General features: G+C 34.6%; 5 non-coding genes across 5 annotated transcripts; all 5 read right to left on the bottom strand.

Moving 5' to 3' along the window:
* Window positions 1-2474: 2474 nt before the first annotated feature.
* On the bottom strand, window positions 2475-2548 carry TRNAT-UGU (transfer RNA threonine (anticodon UGU)). The gene has a single exon. It is a non-coding gene; the product is annotated as a tRNA-Thr (tRNA).
* Window positions 2549-3162: 614 nt separating this feature from the next.
* Window positions 3163-3236, bottom strand: TRNAT-UGU (transfer RNA threonine (anticodon UGU)). Its single transcript has one exon. It is a non-coding gene; the product is annotated as a tRNA-Thr (tRNA).
* Window positions 3237-4653: 1417 nt separating this feature from the next.
* Window positions 4654-4727, bottom strand: TRNAT-UGU (transfer RNA threonine (anticodon UGU)). Its single transcript has one exon. It is a non-coding gene; the product is annotated as a tRNA-Thr (tRNA).
* A 612-nt stretch (window positions 4728-5339) lies between these two features.
* Window positions 5340-5413, bottom strand: TRNAT-GGU (transfer RNA threonine (anticodon GGU)). Its single transcript has one exon. It is a non-coding gene; the product is annotated as a tRNA-Thr (tRNA).
* Window positions 5414-12427: 7014 nt separating this feature from the next.
* On the bottom strand, window positions 12428-12501 carry TRNAT-UGU (transfer RNA threonine (anticodon UGU)). The gene has a single exon. It is a non-coding gene; the product is annotated as a tRNA-Thr (tRNA).
* Between the last annotated feature and the right edge of the window lie 5426 nt (window positions 12502-17927).

Here is a 17927-nt window from a genome sequence, read left to right as displayed (position 1 = left end):
AAATTTGAGTTTGCACACAGGTAAAACAACTGCTTTAAGATAGGAAGCTTATTCTTGAGAAGATGAAAACAAGGTACTGCTGAGAGTTGAACTCAGGATCTCCTCTTTACCAGACAGGCGCTTTAACAAACTAAGCCACAGCACCCCGATTTTCATGTGTGAATAATTATTATTCTGCTTTTTCTGAAAACTGCTATGAAATTTTGTAGCATCTAATATGTAATTCCACTGGTTTTTATTTGTAATGCTTGAGCCCATCCTATATTCTCTAAAGAAAGTTATTTCATCTAATTAATTTTAGAGCATTTCAAAAGCAAAATTTTTTTTTTTCACTCAAATTCCACTGGTTTTAATTTGTGATGCTTGAAGCCATCCTATATTCTCTAAAGAAACTTATTTAATCTAATTCCTTTTAGAGCATTTCAAAAGCAGAAAGTTTTTTTCACTCAATTACACTTTAATAGTGCTTTGGGAAAGACATGTTTGATGTCAAACAAAAGTGAAAGTCCTCTTTTTTGGCTAACAGCACCAAACTGACATGAAGAAAGGAAAACACTGCTGACATTCGAAATCAAGATTTTCTTTTTACTAAACAGGCTCTTTGACCAACTTGTCTACATCACAAAAAGATGTGATATATTGGAAAGACTGCTTAGAGAATCAGATGCAGAAAGTGGAGGCATTTCAAAATAAAAATCCATTGGTTAAGTTGTCAAGCTTGAAGTAATCTTACTTACTTTTCAGCATTTAGATGAGATTCTTAATCTCACAATTGCACTATCAGTAGGGCTGGGACAATGGCAAATTTGAGTTTGCACACAGGTAAAACAACTGCTTTAAGATAGGAAGCTTATTCTTGAGAAGATGAAAACAAGGTACTGCTGAGAGTTGAACTCAGGATCTCCTCTTTACAAGTCAGGCGCTTTAACCAACTAAGCCACAGCACCCCGATTTTCATGTGTGAATAATTATTATTCTGCTTTTTCCGAAAACTGCTTTGAAAATTTGTAGCATCTAATGTGTAATTCCACTGGTTTTAATTTGTAATGCTTGATCCCATCCTATATTCTCTAAAGAAAGTTATTTCATCTGATTCCTTTTAGAGCATTTCAAAAGCAAATTTTTTTTTTTACTCAAAGTCCACTGGTTTTAATTTGTAATGCTTGAAGCCATCCTATATTCTCTAAAGAAACTTATTTCATCTAATTCCTTTTAGAGCATTTCAAAAGCAGAAAGATTTTTTCTCTCAATTACACTTTATTAGTGCTTTGTGAAAGACATGTTTGATGTCAAACAAAAGTGAAAGTCCTCTTTTTCGGCTAACAGCCCCAAACTGACATGAAGAAAGGAAAGCACTGCTGACATTCGAAATCAAGATTTTCTGTTTACTAAACAGGCTCTTTGACCAACTTGTCTACATCACAAAAAGATGTGATATATTGGAAAGACTGCTTAGAGAGTCAGGTGCGGAAAGTGGAGGCATTTCAAAATAAAATCCATTGGTTAAGTTGTCAACCTTGAAGCAATCTTAATTGCTTTTCAGCATTTAGATGAGATTCTTAATCTCACAATTGCACTATCAGTAGGGCTGGAACAATGGTAAATTTGAGTTTGCACACAGGTAAAACACACCTGCTTTAAGATAGGAGGCTTATTCTTGAGAAGATGAAAACAAGGTACTGCTGAGAGTTGAACTCAGAATCTCCTGTTTACAAGACATGCGCTTTAACCAACTAAGCCACAGCACCACATGTTCCATAGGTGAATATTTATTATTCTGCTTTTCCGAAAACTGCTATGAAAATTTGTAGCATCTAATGTGTAATTCCACTGGTTTTAATTTGTAATGCTTGAGCCCATCCTATATTCTCTAAAGAAAGTTATTTCATCTGATTCCTTTCAGAGCATTTCAAAAGCAAATTATTTTTTTTACTCAAATTCCACTGGTTTTAATTTGTAATGCTTGAAGCCATCCTATATACTCTAAAGAAACTTATTTCATCTAATTCCTTTTAGAGCATTTCAAAAGCAGAAAGTTTTTTTCTCTCAATTACACTTTATTAGTGCTTTGGGAAAGACATGTTTGATGTCAAACAAAAGTGAAAGTCCTCTTTTTCGGCTAACAGCACCAAACTGACATGAAGAAAGGAAAACACTGCTGACATTCGAAATCAAGATTTTCTTTTTACTAAACAGGCTCTTTGACCAACTTGGCTAAATCACAAAAAGATGTGATATATTGGAAATACTGCTTAGAGAGTCAGATGCAGAAAGTGGAGGCATTTCAAAATATAATCCATTGGTTAAGTTGTCAAGCTTGAAGCAATCTTACTTCCTTTTCAGCATTTAGATGAGATTCTTAATCTCACAATTGCACTATCAGTAGGGCTGGAACAATGGCAAATTTGAGTTTGCACACAGGTAAAACACACGTGCTTTAAGATAGGAGGCTTATTCTTGAGAAGATGAAAACAAGGTACTGCTGAGAGTTGAACTCAGGATCTCCTGTTTACAAGACAGGTGCTTTAACCAACTAAGCCACAGCACCACATGTTCCGTACGTGAATATTTATTATTCTGCTTTTTCCGAAAACTGCTACGAAAATTTGTAGCATCTAATGTGTAATTCCACTGGTTTTAATTTGTAATGCTTGAAGCCATCCTATATTCTCTAAAGAAACTTATTTCATCTAATTCCTTTTAGAGCATTTCAAAAGCAGAAAGTTTTTTTCACTCAATTACACTTTATTAGTGCTTTGGGAAAGGCATGTTTGACGTCAAACAAAAGTGAAAGTCCTCTTTTTCGGCTAACAGCACCAAACTGACATGAAGAAAGGAAAGCACTGCTGACATTCGAAATCAAGATTTTCTGTTTACTAAACAGGCTCTTTGACCAACTTGGCTAAATCACAAAAAGATGTGATATATTGGAAAGACTGCTTAGAGAGTCAGATGCAGAAAGTGGAGGCATTTCAAAATAAAATCCATTGGTTATGTTGTCAAGCTTGAAGCAATCTTACTTCCTTTTCAGCATTTAGATGAGATTCTTAATCTCACAATTGCACTATCAGTAGGGCTGGAACAATGGCAAATTTGAGTTTGCACACAGGTAAAACACACCTGCTTTAAGATAGGAAGCTTATTCTTGAGAAGATGAAAACAAGGTACTGCTGAGAGTTGAACTCAGGATCTCCTGTTTACAAGACAGGCGCTTTAACCAACTAAGCCACAGCACCCCGATTTTCATGTGTGAATAATTATTATTCTGCTTTTTCCGAAAACTGCTATGAAAATTTTTAGCATCTAATGTGTAATTCCACTGGTTTTTATTTGTAATGCTTGAGCCCATCCTATATTCTCTAAAGAAAGTTATTTCATCTAATTAATTTTAGAGCATTTCAAAAGCAAAATTATTTTTTTTCACTCAAATTCCACTGGTTTTAATTTGTGATGCTTGAAGCCATCCTATATTCTCTAAAGAAACTTATTTAATCTAATTCCTTTTAGAGTATTTCAAAAGCAGAAAGTTTTTTTCACTCAATTACACTTTATTAGTGCTTTGGGAAAGACATGTTTGATGTCAAACAAAAGTGAAAGTCCTCTTTTTCGGCTCACAGCCCCAAACTGACATGAAGAAAGGAAAGCACTGCTGACATTCGAAATCAAGATTTTCTGTTTACTAAACATGCTCTTTGACCAACTTGGCTAAATCACAAAAAGATGTGATATATTGGAAAGACTGCTTAGAGAGTCAGATGCAGAAAGTGGAGGCATTTCAAAATAAAATCCATTGGTTAAGTTGTCAAGCTTGAAGCAATCTTAATTGCTTTTCAGCATTTAGATGAGATTCTTAATCTCACAATTGCACTATCAGTAGGGCTGGAACAATGGCAAATTTGAGTTTGCACACAGGTAAAACACACCTGCTTTAAGATAGGAAGCTTATTCTTGAGAAGATTAAAACTAAGTACTGCGGAGAGTTGAACTCAGGATCTCCTGTTTACAAGAGAGGCGCTTTAACCAACTAAGCCACAGCACCCCGATTTTCATGTGTGAATAATTATTATTCTGCTTTTTCCGAAAACTGCTATGAAAATTTTTAGCATCTAATGTGTAATTCCACTGGTTTTAATTTGTAATGCTTGAAGCCATCCTATATTCTCTAAAGAAACTTATTTCATCTAATTCCTTTTAGAGCATTTCAAAAGCAGAAAGATTTTTTCTCTCAATTACTCATTATTAGTGCTTTGTGAAAGACATGTTTGATGTCAAACAAAAGTGAAAGTCCACTTTTTCGGCTAACAGCCCCAAACTGACATGAAGAAAGGAAAGCACTGCTGACATTCGAAATCAAGATTTTCTGTTTACTAAACAGGCTCTTTGACCAACTTGTCTACATCACAAAAAGATGTGATATATTGGAAAGACTGCTTAGAGAGTCAGGTGCGGAAAGTGGAGGCATTTCAAAATAAAATCCATTGGTTAAGTTGTCAAGCTTGAAGCAATCTTAATTGCTTTTCAGCATTTAGATGAGATTCTTAATCTCACAATTGCACTATCAGTAGGGCTGGAACAATGGCAAATTTGAGTTTGCACACAGGTAAAACACACGTGCTTTAAGATAGGAGGCTTATTCTTGAGAAGATGAAAACAAGGTACTGCTGAGAGTTGAACTCAGGATCTCCTGTTTACAAGACAGGTGCTTTAACCAACTAAGCCACAGCACCACATGTTCCGTACGTGAATATTTATTATTCTGCTTTTTCCGAAAACTGCTACGAAAATTTGTAGCATCTAATGTGTAATTCCACTGGTTTTAATTTGTAATGCTTGAAGCCATCCTATATTCTCCAAAGAAACTTATTTCATCTAATTCCTTTTAGAGCATTTCAAAAGCAGAAAGTTTTTTTCACTCAATTACACTTTATTAGTGCTTTGGGAAAGGCATGTTTGACGTCAAACAAAAGTGAAAGTCCTCTTTTTCGGCTAACAGCACCAAACTGACATGAAGAAAGGAAAGCACTGCTGACATTCGAAATCAAGATTTTCTGTTTACTAAACAGGCTCTTTGACCAACTTGGCTAAATCACAAAAAGATGTGATATATTGGAAAGACTGCTTAGAGAGTCAGGTGCGGAAAGTGGAGGCATTTCAAAATAAAATCCATTGGTTAAGTTGTCAAGCTTGAAGCAATCTTAATTGCTTTTCACCATTTAGATGAGATTCTTAATCTCACAATTGCACTATCAGTAGGGCTGGAACAATGGAAAATTTGAGTTTGCACACAGGTAAAACAACTGCTTTAAGATAGGAAGCTTATTCTTGAGAAGATGAAAACAAGGTACTGCTGAGAGTTGAACTCAGGATCTCCTCTTTACCAGACAGGCGCTTTAACCAACTAAGCCACAGCACCCCGATTTTCATGTGTGAATAATTATTATTCTGCTTTTTCTGAAAACTGCTATGAAATTTTGTAGCATCTAATGTGTAATTCCACTGGTTTTTATTTGTAATGCTTGAGCCCATCCTATATTCTCTAAAGAAAGTTATTTCATCTAATTAATTTTAGAGCATTTCAAAAGCAAAATTTTTTTTTTTCACTCAAATTCCACTGGTTTTAATTTGTGATGCTTGAAGCCATCCTATATTCTCTAAAGAAACTTATTTCATCTAATTCCTTTTAGAGCATTTCAAAAGCAGAAAGATTTTTTCTCTCAATTACACTTTATTAGTGCTTTGGGAAAGACATGTTTGATGTCAAACAAAAGTGAAAGTCCTCTTTTTCGGCTAACAGCCCCAAACTGACATGAAGAAAGGAAAGCAGTGCTGACATTCAAAATCAAGATTTTCTGTTTACTAAACAGGCTCTTTGACCAACTTGTCTACATCACAAAAAGATGTGATATATTGGAAAGACTGCTTAGAGAATCAGATGCAGAAAGTGGAGGCATTTCAAAATAAAAATCCATTGGTTAAGTTGTCAAGCTTGAAGTAATCTTACTTACTTTTCAGCATTTAGATGAGATTCTTAATCTCACAATTGCACTATCAGTAGGGCTGGAAAAATGGCAAATTTGAGTTTGCACACAGGTAAAACAACTGCTTTAAGATAGGAAGCTTATTCTTGAGAAGATGAAAACAAGGTACTGCTGAGAGTTGAACTCAGGATCTCCTCTTTACAAGTCAGGCGCTTTAACCAACTAAGCCACAGCACCCCGATTTTCATGTGTGAATAATTATTATTCTGCTTTTTCCGAAAACTGCTTTGAAAATTTGTAGCATCTAATGTGTAATTCCACTGGTTTTAATTTGTAATGCTTGATCCCATCCTATATTCTCTAAAGAAAGTTATTTCATCTGATTCCTTTTAGAGCATTTCAAAAGCAAATTTTTTTTTTTACTCAAATTCCACTGGTTTTAATTTGTAATGCTTGAAGCCATCCTATATTCTCTAAAGAAACTTATTTCATCTAATTCCTTTTAGAGCATTTCAAAAGCAGAAAGTTTTTTTCTCTCAATTACACTTTATTAGTGCTTTGGGAAAGACATGTTTGATGTCAAACAAAGGTGAAAGTCCTCTTTTTCGGCTAACAGCCCCAAACTGACATGAAGAAAGGAAAGCACTGCTGACATTCGAAATCAAGATTTTCTTTTTACTAAACAGGCTCTTTGACCAACTTGGCTAAATCACAAAAAGATGTGATATATTGGAAAGACTGCTTAGAGAGTCAGATGCAGAAAGTGGAGTCATTTCAAAATATAATCCATGGGTTAAGTTGTCAAACTTGAAGCAATCTTACATCCTTTTCACCATTTAGATGAGATTCTTAATCTCACAATTGCACTATCAGTAGGGCTGGAACAATGGCAAATTTGAGTTTGCACACAGGTAAAACAACTGCTTTAAGATAGGAAGCTTATTCTTGAGAAGATGAAAACAAGGTACTGCCGAGAGTTGAACTCAGGATCTCCTGTTTACAAGACAGGCACTATATCCAACTAAGCCACTGCACCCCAATTTTCATGTGTGAATATTTATTATTCTGCTTTTTCCGAAAACTGCTATGAAAATTTGTAGCATCTAATGTGTAATTCCACTGGTTTTAATTTGTAATGCTTGAAGCCATCCTATATTCTCTAAAGAAACTTATTTCATCTAATTCCTTTTAGAGCATTTCAAAAGCAGAAAGATTTTTTCTCTCAATTACACTTTATTAGTGCTTTGTGAAAGACATGTTTGATGTCAAACAAAAGTGAAAGTCCTCTTTTTCGGCTAACAGCCCCAAACTGACATGAAGAAAGGAAAGCACTGCTGACATTCGAAATCAAGATTTTCTGTTTACTAAACAGGCTCTTTGACCAACTTGTCTACATCACAAAAAGATGTGATATATTGGAAAGACTGCTTAGAGAGTTAGGTGCGGAAAGTGGAGGCATTTCAAAATAAAATCCATTGGTTAAGTTGTCAACCTTGAAGCAATCTTAATTGCTTTTCAGCATTTAGATGAGATTCTTAATCTCACAATTGCACTATCAGTAGGGCTGGAACAATGGTAAATTTGAGTTTGCACACAGGTAAAACACACCTGCTTTAAGATAGGAGGCTTATTCTTGAGAAGATGAAAACAAGGTACTGCTGAGAGTTGAACTCAGAATCTCCTGTTTACAAGACATGCGCTTTAACCAACTAAGCCACAGCACCACATGTTCCATAGGTGAATATTTATTATTCTGCTTTTCCGAAAACTGCTATGAAAATTTGTAGCATCTAATGTGTAATTCCACTGGTTTTAATTTGTAATGCTTGAGCCCATCCTATATTCTCTAAAGAAAGTTATTTCATCTGATTCCTTTTAGAGCATTTCAAAAGCAAATTATTTTTTTTACTCAAATTCCACTGGTTTTAATTTGTAATGCTTGAAGCCATCCTATATACTCTAAAGAAACTTATTTCATCTAATTCCTTTTAGAGCATTTCAAAAGCAGAAAGTTTTTTTCTCTCAATTACACTTTATTAGTGCTTTGGGAAAGACATGTTTGATGTCAAACAAAAGTGAAAGTCCTCTTTTTCGGCTAACAGCCCCAAACTGACATGAAGAACGGAAAGCACTGCTGACATTCAAAATCAAGATTTTCTGTTTACTAAACAGGCTCTTTGACCAACTTGTCTACATCACAAAAAGATGTGATATATTGGAAAGACTGCTTAGAGAGTCAGATGCAGAAAGTGGAGGCATTTCAAAATATAATCCATTGGTTAAGTTGTCAAGCTTGAAGCAATCTTACTTCCTTTTCAGCATTTAGATGAGATTCTTAATCTCACAATTGCACTATCAGTAGGGCTGGAACAATGGCAAATTTGAGTTTGCACACAGGTAAAACACATGCTTTAAGATAGGAAGCTTATTCTTGAGAAGATGAAAACAAGGTACTGCTGAGAGTTGAACTCAGGATCTCCTGTTTACAAGACATGCGCTTTAACCAACTAAGCCACAGCACCACATGTTCCGTAGGTGAATATTTATTATTCTGCTTTTTCCGAAAACTGCTATGAAAATTTGTAGCATCTAATGTGTAATTCCACTGGTTTTAATTTGTAATGCTTGAGCCCATCCTATATTCTCTAAAGAAAGTTATTTCATCTGATTCCTTTTAGAGCATTTCAAAAGCAAATTTTTTTTTTTTACTCAAATTCCACTGGTTTTAATTTGTAATGCTTGAAGCCATCCTATATACTCTAAAGAAACTTATTTCATCTAATTCCTTTTAGAGCATTTCAAAAGCAGAAAGTTTTTTTCTCTCAATTACACTTTATTAGTGCTTTGGGAAAGACATGTTTGATGTCAAACAAAAGTGAAAGTCCTCTTTTTCGGGTAACAGCCCCAAACTGACATGAAGAAAGGAAAGCACTGCTGACATTCAAAATCAAGATTTTCTGTTTACTAAACAGGCTCTTTAACCAACTTGTCTACATCACAAAAAGATGTGATATATTGGAAAGACTGCTTAGAGAGTCAGATGCAGAAAGTGGAGGCATTTCAAAATAAAAATCCATTGGTTAAGTTGTCAAGCTTGAAGTAATCTTACTTACTTTTCAGCATTTAGATGAGATTCTTAATCTCACAATTGCACTATCAGTAGGGCTGGAACAATGGCAAATTTGAGTTTGCACACAGGTAAAACAACTGCTTTAAGATAGGAAGCTTATTCTTGAGAAGATGAAAACAAGGTACTGCTGAGAGTTGAACTCAGTATCTCCTCTTTACAAGTCAGGCGCTTTAACCAACTAAGCCACAGCACCCCGATTTTCATGTGTGAATAATTATTATTCTGCTTTTTCCGAAAACTGCTATGAAAATTTGTAGCATCTAATGTGTAATTCCACTGGTTTTAATTTGTAATGCTTGATCCCATCCTATATCCTCTAAAGAAAGTTATTTCATCTGATTCCTTTTAGAGCATTTCAAAAGCAAATTTTTTTTTTTACTCAAATTCCACTGGTTTTAATTTGTAATGCTTGAAGCCATCCTATATTCTCTAAAGAAACTTATTTCATCTAATTCCTTTTAGAGCATTTCAAAAGAAGAAAGTTTTTTTCTCTCAATTACACTTTATTAGTGCTTTGGGAAAGACATGTTTGATGTCAAACAAAGGTGAAAGTCCTCTTTTTCGGCTAAAAGCCCCAAACTGACATGAAGAAAGGAAAGCACTGCTGACATTCGAAATCAAGATTTTCTTTTTACTAAACAGGCTCTTTGACCAACTTGGCTAAATCACAAAAAGATGTGATATATTGGAAAGACTGCTTAGAGAGTCAGATGCAGAAAGTAGAGGCATTTCAAAATATAATCCATTGGTTAAGTTGTCAAACTTGAAGCAATCTTACTTCCTTTTCACCATTTAGATGAGATTCTTAATCTCACAATTGCACTATCAGTAGGGCTGGAACAATGGCAAATTTGAGTTTGCACACAGGTAAAACAACTGCTTTAAGATAGGAAGCTTATTCTTGAGAAGATGAAAACAAGGTACTGCTGAGAGTTGAACTCAGGATTTCCTCTTTACAAGTCAGGCGCTTTAACCAACTAAGCCACAGCACCCCGATTTTCATGTGTGAATAATTATTATTCTACTTTTTCCGAAAACTGCTATGAAAATTTGTAGCATCTAATGTGTAATTCCACTGGTTTTTATTTGTAATGCTCGAGCCCATCCTATATTCTCTAAAGAAAGTTATTTCATCTAATTAATTTTAGAGCATTTCAAAAGCAAAATATTTTTTTTTCACTCAAATTCCACTGGTTTTAATTTGTGATGCTTGAAGCCATCCTATATTCTCTAAAGAAACTTATTTAATCTAATTCCTTTTAGAGCATTTCAAAAGCAGAAAGTTTTTTTCACTCAATTACACTTTAATAGTGCTTTGGGAAAGACATGTTTGATGTCAAACAAAAGTGAAAGTCCTCTTTTTCGGCTAACAGCACCAAACTGACATGAAGAAAGGAAAACACTGCTGACATTCGAAATCAAGATTTTCTTTTTACTAAACAGGCTCTTTGACCAACTTGGCTAAATCACAAAAAGATGTGACATATTGGAAAGACTGCTTAGAAAGTCAGATGCAGAAAGTGGAGGCATTTCAAAATATAATCCATTGGTTAAGTTGTCAAGCTTGAAGCAATCTTACTTCCTTTTCAGCATTTAGATGAGATTCTTAATCTCACAATTGCATTATCAGTAGGGCTGGAACAATGGCAAATTTGAGTTTGCACAGAGGTAAAACACATGCTTTAAGACAGGAAGCTTATTCTTGAGAAGATTAAAACAAGGTACTGCTGAGAGTTGAACTCAGGATCTCCTGTTTACAAGCGAGGCACTTTAAGCAGCTAAGCCACAGCACCCCAATTTTCATGTGTGAATATTTTTTATTCTGCTTTTTCCGAAAACTGCTATGAAAATTTGTAGCATCTAATGTGTAATTCCACTGGTTTTAATTTGTAATGCTTGAGCCCATCCTATATTCTCTAAAGAAAGTTATTTCATCTGATTCCTTCTAGAGCATTTCAAAAGCAAAATTTTTTTTTTTACTCAAATTCCACTGGTTTTAATTTGTAATGCTTGAAGCCATCCTATATTCTCTAAAGAAACTTATTTCATCTAATTCCTTTTAGAACATTTCAAAAGCAGAAAGTTTTTTTCTCTCAATTACACTTTATTAGTGCTTTGGGAAAGACATGTTTGATGTCAAACAAAAGTGAAAGTCCTCTTTTTCGGCTAACAGCCCCAAACTGACATGAAGAAAGGAAAGCACTGCTGACATTCGAAATCAAGATTTTCTGTTTACTAAACAGGCTCTTTGACCAACTTGTCTACATCACAAAAAGATGTGATATATTGGAAAGACTGCTTAGAGAGTCAGGTGCGGAAAGTGTAGGCATTTCAAAATAAAATCCATTGGTTAAGTTGTCAAGCTTGAAGCAATCTTAATTGCTTTTCAGCATTTAGATGAGATTCTTAATCTCACAATTGCACTATCAGTAGGGCTGGAACAATGGCAAATTTGAGTTTGCACACAGGTAAAACACACCTGCTTTAACATAGGAGGCTTATTCTTGAGAAGATGAAAACAAGGTACTGCTGAGAGTTGAACTCAGGATCTCCTGTTTACAAGACATGCGCTTTAACCAACTAAGCCACAGCACCACATGTTCCATAGGTGAATATTTATTATTCTGCTTTTCCGAAAACTGCTATGAAAATTTGTAGCATCTAATGTGTAATTCCACTGGTTTTAATTTGTAATGCTTGAGCCCATCCTATATTCTCTAAAGAAAGTTATTTCATCTGATTCCTTTTAGAGCATTTCAAAAGCAAATTATTTTTTTTACTCAAATTCCACTGGTTTTAATTTGTAATGCTTGAAGCCATCCTATATACTCTAAAGAAACTTATTTCATCTACTTCCTTTTAGAGCATTTCAAAAGCAGAAAGTTTTTTTCTCTCAATTACACTTTATTAGTGCTTTGGGAAAGACATGTTTGATGTCAAACAAAAGTGAAAGTCCTCTTTTTCGGCTAACAGCCCCAAACTGACATGAAGAACGGAAAGCACTGCTGACATTCAAAATCAAGATTTTCTGTTTACTAAACAGGCTCTTTGACCAACTTGTCTACATCACAAAAAGATGTGATATATTGGAAAGACTGCTTAGAGAGTCAGATGCAGAAAGTGGAGGCAGTTCAAAATATAATCCATTGGTTAAGTTGTCAAGCTTGAAGCAATCTTACTTCCTTTTCAGCATTTAGATGAGATTCTTAATCTCACAATTGCACTATCAGTAGGGCTGGAACAATGGCAAATTTGAGTTTGCACACAGGTAAAACACATGCTTTAAGATAGGAAGCTTATTCTTGAGAAGATGAAAACAAGGTACTGCTGAGAGTTGAACTCAGGATCTCCTGTTTACAAGACAGGCGCTTTAACCAACTAAGCCACAGCACCCCGATTTTCATGTGTGAATAATTATTATTCTGCTTTTTCCGAAAACTGCTATGAAAATCTGTAGCATCTAATGTGTAATTCCACTGGTTTTTATTTGTAATGCTTGAGCGCATCCTATATTCTCTAAAGAAAGTTATTTCATCTAATTAATTTTAGAGCATTTCAAAAGCAAAATATTTTTTTTTCACTCAAATTCCACTGGTTTTAATTTGTGATGCTTGAAGCCATCCTATATTCTCTAAAGAAACTTATTTAATCTAATTCCTTTTAGAGCATTTCAAAAGCAGAAAGTTTTTTTCACTCAATTACACTTTAATAGTGCTTTGGGAAAGACATGTTTGATGTCAAACAAAAGTGAAAGTCCTCTTTTTCGGCTAACAGCACCAAACTGACATGAAGAAAGGAAAACACTGCTGACATTCGAAATCAAGATTTTCTTTTTACTAAACAGGCTCTTTGACCAACTTGGCTAAATCACAAAAAGATGTGATATATTGGAAAGACTGCTTAGAGAGTCAGATGCAGAAAGTGGAGGCATTTCAAAATATAATCCATTGGTTAAGTTGTCAAGCTTGAAGCAATCTTACTTCCTTTTCACCATTTAGATGAGATTCTTAATCTCACAATTGCACTATCAGTAGGGCTGGAACAATGGCAAATTTGAGTATGCACACAGGTAAAACAACTGCTTTAAGATAGGAAGCTTATTCTTGAGAAGATGAAAACAAGGTACTGCTGAGAGTTGAACTCAGGATCTCCTGTTTACAAGACAGGCACTTTATCCAACTAAGCCACAGCACCCCAATTTTCATGTGTGAATATTTATTATTCTGCTTTTTCCGAAAACTGCTATGAAAATTTGTAGCATCTAATGTGTAATTCCACTGGTTTTAATTTGTAATGCTTGAGCCCATCCTATATTCTCTAAAGAAAGTTATTTCATCTGATTCCTTTTAGAGCATTTCAAAAGCAAAATTTTTTTTTTTACTCAAATTCCACTGGTTTTAATTTGTAATGCTTGAAGCCATCCTATATTCTCTAAAGAAACTTATTTCATCTAATTCCTTTTAGAGCATTTCAAAAGCAGAAAGATTTTTTCTCTCAATTACACTTTATTAGTGCTTTGTGAAAGACATGTTTGATGTCAAACAAAAGTGAAAGTCCTCTTTTTCGGCTAACAGCCCCAAACTGACATGAAGAAAGGAAAGCACTGCTGACATTCGAAATCAAGATTTTCTGTTTACTAAACAGGCTCTTTGACCAACTTGTCTACATCACAAAAAGATGTGATATATTGGAAAGACTGCTTAGAGAGTCAGGTGCGGAAAGTGGAGGCATTTCAAAATAAAATCCATTGGTTAAGTTGTCAAGCTTGAAGCAATCTTAATTGCTTTTCAGCATTTAGATGAGATTCTTAATCTCACAATTGCACTATCAGTAGGGCTGGAACAATGGCAAATTTGAGTTTGCACACAGGTAAAACACACCTGCTTTAAGATAGGAGGCTTATTCTTGAGAAGATGAAAACAAGGTACTGCTGAGAGTTGAACTCAGGATCTCCTGTTTACAAGACATGCGCTTTAACCAACTAAGCCACAGCACCACATGTTCCGTAGGTGAATATTTATTATTCTGCTTTTTCCGAAAACTGCTATGAAAATTTGTAGCATCTAATGTGTAATTCCACTGGTTTTAATTTGTAATGCTTGAGCCCATCCTATATTCTCTAAAGAAAGTTATTTCATCTGATTCCTTTTAGAGCATTTCAAAAGCAAATTTTTTTTTTTTACTCAAATTCCACTGGTTTTAATTTGTAATGCTTGAAGCCATCCTATATACTCTAAAGAAACTTATTTCATCTAATTCCTTTTAGAGCATTTCAAAAGCAGAAAGTTTTTTTCTCTCAATTACACTTTATTAGTGCTTTGGGAAAGACATGTTTGATGTCAAACAAAAGTGAAAGTCCTCTTTTTCGGGTAACAGCCCCAAACTGACATGAAGAAAGGAAAGCACTGCTGACATTCAAAATCAAGATTTTCTGTTTACTAAACAGGCTCTTTAACCAACTTGTCTACATCACAAAAAGATGTGATATATTGGAAAGACTGCTTAGAGAGTCAGATGCAGAAAGTGGAGGCATTTCAAAATAAAAATCCATTGGTTAAGTTGTCAAGCTTGAAGTAATCTTACTTACTTTTCAGCATTTAGATGAGATTCTTAATCTCACAATTGCACTATCAGTAGGGCTGGAACAATGGCAAATTTGAGTTTGCACACAGGTAAAACAACTGCTTTAAGATAGGAAGCTTATTCTTGAGAAGATGAAAACAAGGTACTGCTGAGAGTTGAACTCAGTATCTCCTCTTTACAAGTCAGGCGCTTTAACCAACTAAGCCACAGCACCCCGATTTTCATGTGTGAATAATTATTATTCTGCTTTTTCCGAAAACTGCTATGAAAATTTGTAGCATCTAATGTGTAATTCCACTGGTTTTAATTTGTAATGCTTGATCCCATCCTATATCCTCTAAAGAAAGTTATTTCATCTGATTCCTTTTAGAGCATTTCAAAAGCAAATTTTTTTTTTTACTCAAATTCCACTGGTTTTAATTTGTAATGCTTGAAGCCATCCTATATTCTCTAAAGAAACTTATTTCATCTAATTCCTTTTAGAGCATTTCAAAAGAAGAAAGTTTTTTTCTCTCAATTACACTTTATTAGTGCTTTGGGAAAGACATGTTTGATGTCAAACAAAGGTGAAAGTCCTCTTTTTCGGCTAAAAGCCCCAAACTGACATGAAGAAAGGAAAGCACTGCTGACATTCGAAATCAAGATTTTCTTTTTACTAAACAGGCTCTTTGACCAACTTGGCTAAATCACAAAAAGATGTGATATATTGGAAAGACTGCTTAGAGAGTCAGATGCAGAAAGTGGAGGCATTTCAAAATATAATCCATTGGTTAAGTTGTCAAACTTGAAGCAATCTTACTTCCTTTTCACCATTTAGATGAGATTCTTAATCTCACAATTGCACTATCAGTAGGGCTGGAACAATGGCAAATTTGAGTTTGCACACAGGTAAAACAACTGCTTTAAGATAGGAAGCTTATTCTTGAGAAGATGAAAACAAGGTACTGCTGAGAGTTGAACTCAGGATTTCCTCTTTACAAGTCAGGCGCTTTAACCAACTAAGCCACAGCACCCCGATTTTCATGTGTGAATAATTATTATTCTACTTTTTCCGAAAACTGCTATGAAAATTTGTAGCATCTAATGTGTAATTCCACTGGTTTTTATTTGTAATGCTCGAGCCCATCCTATATTCTCTAAAGAAAGTTATTTCATCTAATTAATTTTAGAGCATTTCAAAAGCAAAATATTTTTTTTTCACTCAAATTCCACTGGTTTTAATTTGTGATGCTTGAAGCCATCCTATATTCTCTAAAGAAACTTATTTAATCTAATTCCTTTTAGAGCATTTCAAAAGCAGAAAGTTTTTTTCACTCAATTACACTTTAATAGTGCTTTGGGAAAGACATGTTTGATGTCAAACAAAAGTGAAAGTCCTCTTTTTCGGCTAACAGCACCAAACTGACATGAAGAAAGGAAAACACTGCTGACATTCGAAATCAAGATTTTCTTTTTACTAAACAGGCTCTTTGACCAACTTGGCTAAATCACAAAAAGATGTGACATATTGGAAAGACTGCTTAGAAAGTCAGATGCAGAAAGTGGAGGCATTTCAAAATATAATCCATTGGTTAAGTTGTCAAGCTTGAAGCAATCTTACTTCCTTTTCAGCATTTAGATGAGATTCTTAATCTCACAATTGCATTATCAGTAGGGCTGGAACAATGGCAAATTTGAGTTTGCACAGAGGTAAAACACATGCTTTAAGATAGGAAGCTTATTCTTGAGAAGATTAAAACAAGGTACTGCTGAGAGTTGAACTCAGGATCTCCTGTTTACAAGCGAGGCACTTTAAGCAGCTAAGCCACAGCACCCCAATTTTCATGTGTGAATATTTTTTATTCTGCTTTTTCCGAAAACTGCTATGAAAATTTGTAGCATCTAATGTGTAATTCCACTGGTTTTAATTTGTAATGCTTGAGCCCATCCTATATTCTCTAAAGAAAGTTATTTCATCTGATTCCTTCTAGAGCATTTCAAAAGCAAAATTTTTTTTTTTACTCAAATTCCACTGGTTTTAATTTGTAATGCTTGAAGCCATCCTATATTCTCTAAAGAAACTTATTTCATCTAATTCCTTTTAGAACATTTCAAAAGCAGAAAGTTTTTTTCTCTCAATTACACTTTATTAGTGCTTTGGGAAAGACATGTTTGATGTCAAACAAAAGTGAAAGTCCTCTTTTTCGGCTAACAGCCCCAAACTGACATGAAGAAAGGAAAGCACTGCTGACATTCGAAATCAAGATTTTCTGTTTACTAAACAGGCTCTTTGACCAACTTGTCTACATCACAAAAAGATGTGATATATTGGAAAGACTGCTTAGAGAGTCAGGTGCGGAAAGTGTAGGCATTTCAAAATAAAATCCATTGGTTAAGTTGTCAAGCTTGAAGCAATCTTAATTGCTTTTCAGCATTTAGATGAGATTCTTAATCTCACAATTGCACTATCAGTAGGGCTGGAACAATGGCAAATTTGAGTTTGCACACAGGTAAAACACACCTGCTTTAACATAGGAGGCTTATTCTTGAGAAGATGAAAACAAGGTACTGCTGAGAGTTGAACTCAGGATCTCCTGTTTACAAGACATGCGCTTTAACCAACTAAGCCACAGCACCACATGTTCCATAGGTGAATATTTATTATTCTGCTTTTCCGAAAACTGCTATGAAAATTTGTAGCATCTAATGTGTAATTCCACTGGTTTTAATTTGTAATGCTTGAGCCCATCCTATATTCTCTAAAGAAAGTTATTTCATCTGATTCCTTTTAGAGCATTTCAAAAGCAAATTATTTTTTTTACTCAAATTCCACTGGTTTTAATTTGTAATGCTTGAAGCCATCCTATATACTCTAAAGAAACTTATTTCATCTACTTCCTTTTAGAGCATTTCAAAAGCAGAAAGTTTTTTTCTCTCAATTACACTTTATTAGTGCTTTGGGAAAGACATGTTTGATGTCAAACAAAAGTGAAAGTCCTCTTTTTCGGCTAACAGCCCCAAACTGACATGAAGAACGGAAAGCACTGCTGACATTCAAAATCAAGATTTTCTGTTTACTAAACAGGCTCTTTGACCAACTTGTCTACATCACAAAAAGATGTGATATATTGGAAAGACTGCTTAGAGAGTCAGATGCAGAAAGTGGAGGCAGTTCAAAATATAATCCATTGGTTAAGTTGTCAAGCTTGAAGCAATCTTACTTCCTTTTCAGCATTTAGATGAGATTCTTAATCTCA

The sequence above is a fragment of the Dendrobates tinctorius genome, unplaced genomic scaffold (assembly GCF_039654945.1).
Source record: "Dendrobates tinctorius isolate UK_male_01 unplaced genomic scaffold, ASM3965494v1 ptg000254l, whole genome shotgun sequence".
Taxonomy (NCBI): Eukaryota; Metazoa; Chordata; class Amphibia; order Anura; family Dendrobatidae; genus Dendrobates; species Dendrobates tinctorius.
The sequence above is the reverse complement of the archived record's forward strand: the minus strand, read 5'-3'. Positions and strand labels throughout refer to the sequence as shown.